Source organism: Chenopodium album, chromosome 7, assembly GCF_948465745.1.
Source record: "Chenopodium album chromosome 7, dcCheAlbu1.1, whole genome shotgun sequence".
Classification (NCBI taxonomy): Eukaryota; Viridiplantae; Streptophyta; class Magnoliopsida; order Caryophyllales; family Amaranthaceae; genus Chenopodium; species Chenopodium album.
Genome location: NC_137840.1, coordinates 5645120 through 5655806, shown reverse-complemented (window position 1 = coordinate 5655806; position 10687 = coordinate 5645120). Strand labels below are relative to the sequence as shown.

General features: G+C 31.5%; 1 long non-coding RNA gene across 1 annotated transcript; it reads right to left on the bottom strand.

Annotated features, from left to right (window-relative positions):
• Positions 1–230: 230 nt before the first annotated feature.
• LOC145640841 (uncharacterized) lies at positions 231–4806 on the bottom strand. Its single transcript, XR_014114983.1, has 2 exons — positions 4536–4806; positions 231–1206 (listed from the first exon to the last, which is right to left on the bottom strand). It is a non-coding gene; the product is annotated as an uncharacterized LOC145640841 (long non-coding RNA).
• Between the last annotated feature and the right edge of the window lie 5881 nt (positions 4807–10687).

The following is a 10687-nucleotide window of genomic DNA, read 5'->3' as shown; positions in this document are numbered from 1 at the left end:
TTAGCAAGATCAAAATAACAATAATGCAAAATAAAACTAGATAATAGATTATTAAAATAAGACTAGTTTCTTATGGTTTTTCATACTCAGCGCTTCTCTGGCAGTCCAAGCTGACTAATATAATTCACGACATTCATAAGCTGGTCTAATATTTGGGCAGTTGGCTGATTCAAATCCAAAACAAACAAATTAAGCTTCAAGAGATTATCAAATAATCGCAAAACCAAACAAAAACAAAACTTTTGGTCATTAAAACGGATAATTTTGCAGTCAAACAAAACCAAAAATGCTTAAGCTAAAATCCCTGTTCTTTTTTTACTCCAAAGTAACTAAGAGAAGAATACTAGAAAGGACCAATCATATTTCCTAATCTTCATCTTCACATGCTTGCATGGAATCCCATAGAGTATCGTCCTCGATTTCATCATCAGAATCATCAATTTCAGGCTCTGCTCGCATATCCAACATGTATTCTGGAACGTCAACAGTAGTGGCAGGAAAGTCCTCTCTCAGCCAACTAACATCATAATCATCATCAACGGTTTCCCTGGGAGAACACCATCGCTAGCAAATTCATTCCACTAAGAAACTCCAACATCACCATTTGATTCTTCACTCATATCAAAGAAGTCTCCGGGGATAGTTTCCATAACGTAATGCAAATTCTTTTCTTTGGAATCTTGCACATAAAAAACTTGGTTTACTTGATTAGCCATCACAAAAGGGTCATTTGTATAGCATAACCTTTTAAAATTTACACATGTTAGCCCAAACTCATCTTACTCCACTTGAAACCATTAACAGCGAAACAAGACCACTTTAAAATGACCAAAATAATCTAACTCAATGATATCCTCCACCACTCCATAATATTTTACATCCCCAACAACAGGATTTTGATCCCTAGAACTTGCAAAACTCGACATTGAAGATGTTACATTAAATCCACTACATTGAGTTTTTCTTTTTGACTCATGTGCAGTTGTATGAAATTTGTTATCATTTATTAGGTACCCTTTAAAACTTCTTACAGTATAGTCAGGACCTTGGGATAAAGCCTTGATTTCTTTGGAAACATTTTCTTCTCGTACACAATCATTGAACCATGTTCCAATGTCATGATTGTGCTCTTGTCCTCTCGCCCACCTACTCCGCTTAACCCGTCTACCTTGACTTCTTTGACGATTTACACAATCTTGATGTTCACTACATACATATAACAAAGCAACTTAGTTGTATTAGTCAATTATAAACAATAAAGATTAAATATAGTTAATATGAAATAATACCAATTTAAAATTACTTACGAACCTTATGTAATCACTGATTTCATCACAATTAAAGAGTACATAGTGATGAGCTTTCATCAAAGTGTCCTCATCTAAAGAAACCTTTTTGCCTTTATTTTTCTTTTTTACACCTAAAGGACGTCCAACATTAGGAAAAAGGCTTCCATCTTCATTGGATGCAGTATCATCATCATTTCTAGGTGCTCCATTCAACATTGAACAAAAATCATCGTGAAGATACCGAGAACAAAAATAAGGCATTCTTCTGCCAAGTAGGCCTCTACAATGGAACCTTTGGGTCGACTTCTATTTTTTACATAGGACTTCAATTTACCCAAATACCGCTCTTTCGGAGACATCCAACGACCTTTAACAGGGCCCCCAAGCCTTGCATCCTCTACAAGATGAAGTGAAAGGTGGATCATTATGTCAAAGAAACTTGGGAGAATATCTTCTCAAGTTGGCAAAGTATCTGTATGATTTCAGATTCAAGATCATCAAGATATTTAGGCTTTAGAACTTTCCTAAATAAACCCCTGAAAAAGGATCCTAGCCTAATCAAAGTCGATGCTACTTCCTTAGGCAAGACATTCTTTACCGCAAGTTGGAGCAAATAATGAAGCATAAAGTGGGCATCATGGCTCTTGTAACCAGCAATCTTCCTCTCATTGGATTGGACACATCTGAAGATGTTTGATGCACAACCATCGGGAAACTTAGCACCTTTCATCACACTGCAAAACAAGTCTTTTTCACTAGAAGATAAAGAAAAACAGGCTTTGGAGTATAAACGCTTCCCTCTATTATTTGTTCTCTTTGGATGGAGTTCATTTCTTATACCCATATCTTGTAAATCAAAGCGGGATGCCACATGGTCCTTAGTCTTTCCTGGGATATCAAGCAAAGTACCGAGCACACTGTCACAAATATTTTTCTCAATGTGCATAACATTAAGATTATGACGCAAGGTATTAGTTTCCCAATAAGGAAGCTCAAAGAAAATTGATTTCTTCTTCCATGGAAATTTCTTTCGGCCCTTCTTTTGAGTTTTCCCAAACTTATTTTCAAACCCTTCTAAATCCTTTAATACCTCAGAACCCGAGAGTCTAGTAGGAGGAGGAGGCCTTGTCTCTACATTACCATCAAAAGCTCTCTTATTACGACGCCACGGATGATTTTCTTTCAAAGATCTATGATGTCCCATGTAACACATATTCCTTCTATACTTCAGGTATTTGGACCAAGTCTTATGATTGCAATTCGGGCAGGCAAATTCTCCTTTGGTGCTCCATCCGGACAACATTGCATATGCAGGGAAGTCACTGATTGTCCACAACAAGGCTGCCTTTAAAGAAAATGTTTCATCTTTCACAGCATCATATGTATCAACTCCAATTTCCCATAACTCCTTTAATTCCTCGATTAATGGTTGCAAGTAAACATCAATATCATAACCTGGAGAAGGAGGACCAGGTATAATCAAAGACATGATATTGTACTCGGACTTATCATATAACCACAGAGGCAAATTATAAATGGATAAAACAACAGGCCAAATACTATATGACACACTCATAGTTCTGAATGGGTTGAAAACATCAGTAGTAAGACCTAGCCTCACATTTCGAAAATCACTTGCAAATTGTGGATGTGCAGCATCGAAATCTTTCCAAGCTTGTCCATCAGCAGGGTGCCTTAATTTGACATCTTTCTTGCGATCAGTTTCACGCTATGTCATAAGTTCAGCTATCTTAGAGCACATGAACAACCTTTGTAGACAAGGTTTCACAGGAAAGTAATGCAGAACTTTTGCAAGAACTCCATCATCAGGCAATGCACCTTCCACTTTTTGCTTCTCATTTAACTTCCATCGAGAAGCTTTACAAACATGGCAAGACTTGTCATTTGCATGTTCTTTCCAATACAACATACAATCATTAGGACACGCATCAATTCAATTGTAATTAAGTCCAAGGTTCTTCACCATTTTTTTAGCATAATGAAAAGAAGTAGGAAGCTTTGCAAATGGAAAGGCATCACATTGAAGCTTCATCAACTTATCAAAAGAAGAATTGCTCCACCCGTTAAGAAATTTAAGTAGATAGAGTCGCACTGTGTATGAAAAGCACAGAAAAATTCTTACAGCCTGGATATAATTCCCCACATGCATCCTCTAACAACTTATAAAACTTTTTAGCACTCTCATCTGGACCCTTCCAAAGTTCTTCTGCATCGGAACTTGAACCTCCTATAACATCTCTGAAAATATCATTAATCATCTCGTCCATATTGTCTAATGTGTTTTGATTATCACATTGATGCCCATCTTCCCTTGAAGAAGACCCTGTTGTAAATGCTTCGCCATGAAAGCTCCACACTTTATACCTCTTGTTAAATCTGTTAGCAATTAGGTGACTGAAAATCTCCTCCCTTGGGAACCAAAATTTGTTAACACACTTCATACATGGGCATAAAATTTCCAGTTCATCATCTTCCTCTCTACTCATGGTTGAATTTAGAAATGCAAAATCTAGAAAATTCTCAACTCCTTTGATATATTCTTCGGCACTTTGGGGTGCATCAATCCAATCTTTGTTCATGTTTGCCATTATAATACTCTATAACATAAGAAGTTATGTGGAGGATCAACAACAAAGGTAATAAACTAAGACATAAATATTGACATGATTTCTTGGACTGGCTAAAACAAAATAAGAAGACAAACTTTCAGCTAATAAAAATGCATATTCAATTTCAACTCTCTGCAATTAAAGGTCACAAATGTCACAATACCACAATTGATTCACACCCTAAAAGAGATAGGGCCAAAGAGAATGGTAACAAGCACCTAACCATCCCATATATACATATAAGATTATAGTCATTAAACATTAGATTCTATTTTACATCCAATACAACCAAAGAGAACTGCAACAAGCACCTAATGAATAATAGAATTTAGAAATTATATTATCCATACATCACATTATAAATCAAGAACGCAATATTATATAGAGACATCACCTAGAGGTGGTCAACATTTAATGATCATCTACCTATGTTATCCCACTATAAGATTGTTTGTCTTCTTTATTAATTTAGATTATCAAACCAATTAAATAATAAACATACTTATCTAATTTGATGAAAAATAATTAAAATTCCCTAACTTTTCAAACCTACTAAGACTTAGCCTGACATACTATGAAATTAAAATAACTAGTTGAGTCAAGTTGCCAAACTTACTTGTCTTTGTTTTTTCCTCAATCCACAAGCTGCTATCTTCAATCGACTCCAGGCAAGATGATACCAAACAATCTACTCCAATAAATTGCAATTTGATACCAGAAAACAACAATCAAAATCTAATTTTAGCACAGAGACAATCTTTTGATTTCGTAATTGGGGTTTGTTCGATTTTTTGGGAAATATGATTAACAATTTTTTTTTTATGAAAAGTTAGAACGGTGCTTGATTTTGTGGGAAGTTTGTTATGGATTTGTTTGATTTTGTGTGCCTGCCATCTACTAACGAATTAATTGATTTTTTTTTTTTTTTTGAAATTCTCTTTTTCTTTTTATATAAGAATACTGCTATATTTGCTTTAAAAAAAAAACACTACTGCTATACTTTACTGAGTATTAAGGCCTTGTTCTGTTTATATAAGAACACTGCTATATTTGCTTTCAAAAATAAGTTTAGATCAGGTTCAAATAATAAGTTCAAATAAATAAAAATCAGGTGAATAAAACGCACCCTAAATCAAGAGATGCTAAATCAAAAAATTTCCTACTTAAAAGCATTAATCAAACCAATCTTTTATGATGATGATGATAATAATAATAATAATAATAATAATAATAATAATAATAATAATAATAATAATAATAATAATATAGTATGAAGTATTGTGTGAGGGGAACATACAATTATTAAATCATTATTGAAAGAGATAATCATGAGCTTAAACTTTATACATACTATGTTATTATCAATTATAATACTTCATATGTTGTGTCAAAATAAAAATGTATTCTGAGTGTATTTTCTAAAATAAAGTATGATTAGTGATGGTTAGATGAATGAGAATTTGACAATTAGTTATAGGTAGAGTTGTCAACTTGAAATATTGTATCAATTATGGGCTGACCATTTACGGATCGAGTCATAACGAGTCAAATTCCTCCCAAGGCGGGATGGAACCATAGCCTTAGTTGTGGTTACCATTTTGATCCACCTCATTCATCCTGGGTTAGATCTGTCAATTTTCAGTCAATATCTATTGAGTAAAGATGACATGTTTGACTTTTTTCACAATTTGTATGCTAATTTTGACCATCGTTTTTTAATAACGTGTAAAAATAAAATTTTATCATGAAATATAGTTTTAAATAGGTATTACTCCGTTACACTAAAGTTTTATAATCTCTTGTTATTAATATTGTTTACCAATATAAAATCAAGTTTATCTAATTTCAAAGTAATGCATGTGTGTCAAGTTTTGTTGTTGTATCGATTATGTAAGCACATGATTGGTATCAACTGGTTATATAGTATCAATTTAATTACGAGTTGATCAGTTCATTTAGTGACTGGATCATAATGAGTCAAAGTTACCATTTTAATTAACCTGAACCGTTTAGATTAGATGAGTCGTGTCAATTCAACTTGTTATGTTCGAAAACAAGTTGGGCTAACATCAAATCGGCTCAAAATAGTTTGGATTACATCAGATATCTCATATCTATACAGGTCGATGTTGAGCCGGGTTAAATTCATGATTGTCAAACTAGAATTAGTTGAGATTAAATTTGGTGAAATCGGCACAAGACTTATTAACATAATAAAACAATTTAACTTTAACATTTTTACAAAACTTATCAACATAATAAACAATTTTACTTTTTCATGTGTATAAAACTTAATGGTTAATCTCACAATATGATTCTTTTTATTCTATATAATAAGTTGACTTTCACATTTGTATAATTAATATTAATAGATTGTCATAATGGTCAAGGTTACCCTTTAAAACCACCTCGGTTTGGTCGGATCAATTTTGAGTTGGGTGGTAGCTATCGGGTCCATGTCAGGTTTGAGCAAAGCCATTAACTTCGTATTAATGCTCAAATTGGAGTATTAGGTTCAAAACGGGTTTTGGGGGGTCTATTTCATATTGGTTGACTTTGGATCTCCTTGATTACAACTTTGCTGATTTTGATTCAATATTACATTTGTATAAAACTTCATCAAAAATTATTACAAACAAGACTTTATTGTGTTCATGTTTATTACTTAACCTTAGATAAAATTAAACATGCTTTAGAGTAACTTGAAATAGTTCAGTACGGTAACTATTTTGCCAATTTTGGATAATTTTTAATTTCTTGGGTAACTTTGAAGCTGATAAGATTTTAATGTAAATTGCCCTTAAAATAAGTTTTATATGGATATTATAGTTACCTTTACTTACAAACCTTTAATTTTTATTAGTTTCTAGAGAGTAAATTTATCATTAGAACACAGACAACATTTTATTTATACTAGATGAAGCCCATGCTATTCACAATTTGTTTGATTATTTTATTTTATTTTATATATATATATATATATATATTTTTTTTTTTTTTGTATTTATGAGCTAAAATTTGTTACATATTTAGATAAAATTCCTAATATTAAAAGATAATATTTAATTAATTACCATTCACAAATTAGCATGTTGCAACTACGGAGTAACTTTTAGCCATATTAATTTATTCGTCATATCACATTACAACATTGTTTTCATTAAGATATTTTTTAATTCCACCCAACTACCCAAGTAAGATCCCCTAGTTTATTCCCAATTTCCCAAATAAACTACAAAGAAATGATGAATCATCTTTCAACCAAACTTAAAAAAAACAAAAACTAATAAAAAAAAAAATTAAAGAAGAAGAAAAGTGAAGAACCAAAGTCGGTCCTAAACTCCTAAGTCCTAATATCCAATACTCCCTCAATCCCTCATATCTATCGTACTATATAAAGAGAAAGGGCTCTTTAGATGATAAATTTGGCTTTTCCCAAAATGCCCTTCTCAATCTTTAAAATTACCTTAAAAATGCACAACTGCTTTTGTAATTAAAAAAAAAAAAAAAACATAACTGCTCTTTTACGTGAAACATGGAGTTAATCACTTAACTGTAATGGATGAACCAAATTGACGAAAAAAAAAATTATCATTAAGCATATCATTGCTAACTGGCTAACTGCTAATATATATGCATGTTTATCCTAATACGAGTAATAAAAATATATAATGTACTATGTCATTTCTCACTAACTACTAAGCATTTGACGATTTTTTTTTCTCCGAACAAATCTCCAATACTCAAAATCTGTTACACCATAATTGCTCTTTAATTATACTTGCCTCATTAACCTTTCACAAAAAAAATTGATTAACCCCAAAAATTTATTATTTCGTCTAATAATAAACCATTAAAGTCGATTGTCATATTTCAAGAAACTATCTTTTATTTAGAAACCATTTTTCATTTCAAGTGTTCATCTATTTCGGATTAATTTGATTATTTTCATTGTTTCGGATATATGATATTATTATTAGTTGAATTTGAAGGATTTGTTGATTGTTTGATTGGTTGACATGGGACTCAACAAAGGATACAAAATCATATGATTATTTGTTTACTTTTGGATGGAGTGACATTATCTTCAAAAAGGTAAACAATTTTTTTTACTTTCAGTGTGTGTACAAAATAAATTTATCTGCCATTGATTTACAGATTCTATAGTTTGTTTGATGATTACAAAAAAAAAAAAAAAAAAAAAAAAAAAAAAAAAAAAAAAAAAAGTGATTGCATGATATTAGATTTTGTGATAATAATTAGGATCATGTTTTAAGATAAACCCCATTCTTATATTTTATATAAGCCAGTATAAATTTTTTATTTTTTATTGCAGAATATCAAATTCATCTTCTCCTTTCCATTATTTGAACCCCGTTTCAAATGTCTAAATAATCAGATTGTATGATATTTAACCTGTCATAAATGATAAAGAAAAATATGGACGAAAATAATTTTCTATTCTCACTTTATACTACAAAAGCTAAGAGGCACACGCTACGCGTATACAGTAAAAATAAAATTATATTGTACACGCGTAGCGTGTACCTCTTAGCTTGTCTTCTCATAATTAGAAATTATAAATTTATAATACTCCACATTTATTTCCCAAAAATAAAATAAAAAAAAACCACAATCATCCTCAACAGCTAAACTCGTCAACTCCTCAACCCCGGTTTCTTCTCCAAACCCGCGAAATGGTGAATTTTTTGCTCCAAACTTTTTTCATTATGAATCAGCAGTTACTCCAGTTTTCAGTTGTTGATCTCATTATACAACACACTCATCACCTTAAAATCATCATATCCATCAATCGGTTACTCACCTCCTTTCTTTCTACTCAAGTGAGAGTTAATTAAGAGTATAAAGTATCTGTTTTGTAATTAACTAGTTGCATTGCTCTATACTCACACTACTTCCTTTGCTTTTATGATTGGCTAGTTGGGTTTGATGCCGGCAAAGTTGTCGTTGTTTTTTGAATTTCATTTGTAAGTTACCATTGCCCCTTTAATCTCCCAAATGAATTTAATCTTTTTAACTGCTTGATTTGATGTTGGATCTGATTTTTAGATGTACATATCTTCTAGGTTGTCTTAATTCTAGCGTATTTTTTTTTGGTTGGTTATGTTTCTGGGTTAGCTTTATGCTTGATTGAATTACTAAAAATTATGTAACTTCTGGTTGTTGCTTGCAGTGATTATGCATTTGTTAAGGAGTGGGTATAAATATAATTGCAATTAGTTGATGATAAAAATAATTGTGGTGGGTTTTTTCTTTTGGAAAGAGTTTTTGTATTAGTTGATGATACAATCAATTTTTACAAAATACTCCGTATATGACTTCTTGTTATCAATTTAACACTAGTCAATTGCTTCGACTTGCAATTATCTCCTTGCTTAGGTCATCTAAATCCAATTGGAGAGTGCAGACTAAAGAAAAGACTTTAAATTATCTATAGCATACCCAGCCAATTGCTAAACTTAGGTGCTTGATTTGTTTATGTGTTAAATTATTGACAAATATAGACTACTTTTTATACTCCTTGTGCAGAAAGAGGGAAAGCTAGGTGTGTGTTAATAATAGGAGTTACTAAGTTAGGGTGTGCTGAATGGTAGGCAATTTGGTATTAGTAAAAGTGCTTCCAATGTATTCAACTTTATGCTAAATTGCTTGAGAATAGTAAAGTACTTTATGATAGAATTGTCCCTTTATGATGGCCTTTCAAAAGCAACAAGGTATGGTTGAGATGTGTTAATTATAGCTTGAGGTCACAGCTCACCCCTTTTTTTTTAATGATTGAACTATGTTAGGGGATTCAAGCTAAGGCCTGTGTTGCCAAAATTTGCTTGTGAAGCATCAATATATATTTTTTTATGGAGTCGCTGTGTGTCATTTGGTATAGATTGATATTTGAAGACTAAACTTGTAATAACAATGTAAGAAAAAATAAAGCGTGAGTATTTTTTATTAACTCTGGCAAGAAGGGATAACTTAACAACTTAGGCAATCAGTCTCAATGATGGGTAACTTCCAATTAACTATCTCTTTTACAAAATTCCTCACAATGCAAACATAATGACTACTACTGCCTTAATTCCTATATATACTCAAGCTTACAAGTTTATAAGTGAACCTAACATTAAAGGATTTTGTCACTATTTTATTGAAGAATCAGCTCTGCAACTCCAATTTCACCTTGCTCAGCTCCCTCCTTGAGTAAAGAATTAATTACATTTTTGTTGTTGTGCTTTAATGCCCTGTTGGCCCTGCAGAGTGTGCTGTTTGTGCTTTTCCTCTGGGGCCTTCCCTTTTTATGATTACTCTTGGTGTAAAGCTGTAACTGTGGTCTGGATATTGGGTCTTTTACATCATTTTTCTCTCATTACCAAAACTACATTATTTCTTCAATGATTTCTTAATTGATTCTGAACTGAAATTGGAATTTGATATTCATGTTTTTTCATCTAATTTGTTTTTACGTTGGTCAATATGCATATAGCTATTGTTTGGTTGTGTAGTCCTTACTCTTTATTTGTACAAGTTTGCTTTATTATTATTATTATTATTATTATTATTATTATTATTATTATTATTATTATTATTATTATTATTATTATTATTATTATTATTATTATTATATATATATATATAAATATATATATATATATAATTTTTTTCTCTTCTGTATAAATTGGATTCATTTTCAAAATCAATTAGCTCCAAGTATGACAAAGAAAAATTCCACTAAGCTTAGAGCTATTAGAGGTT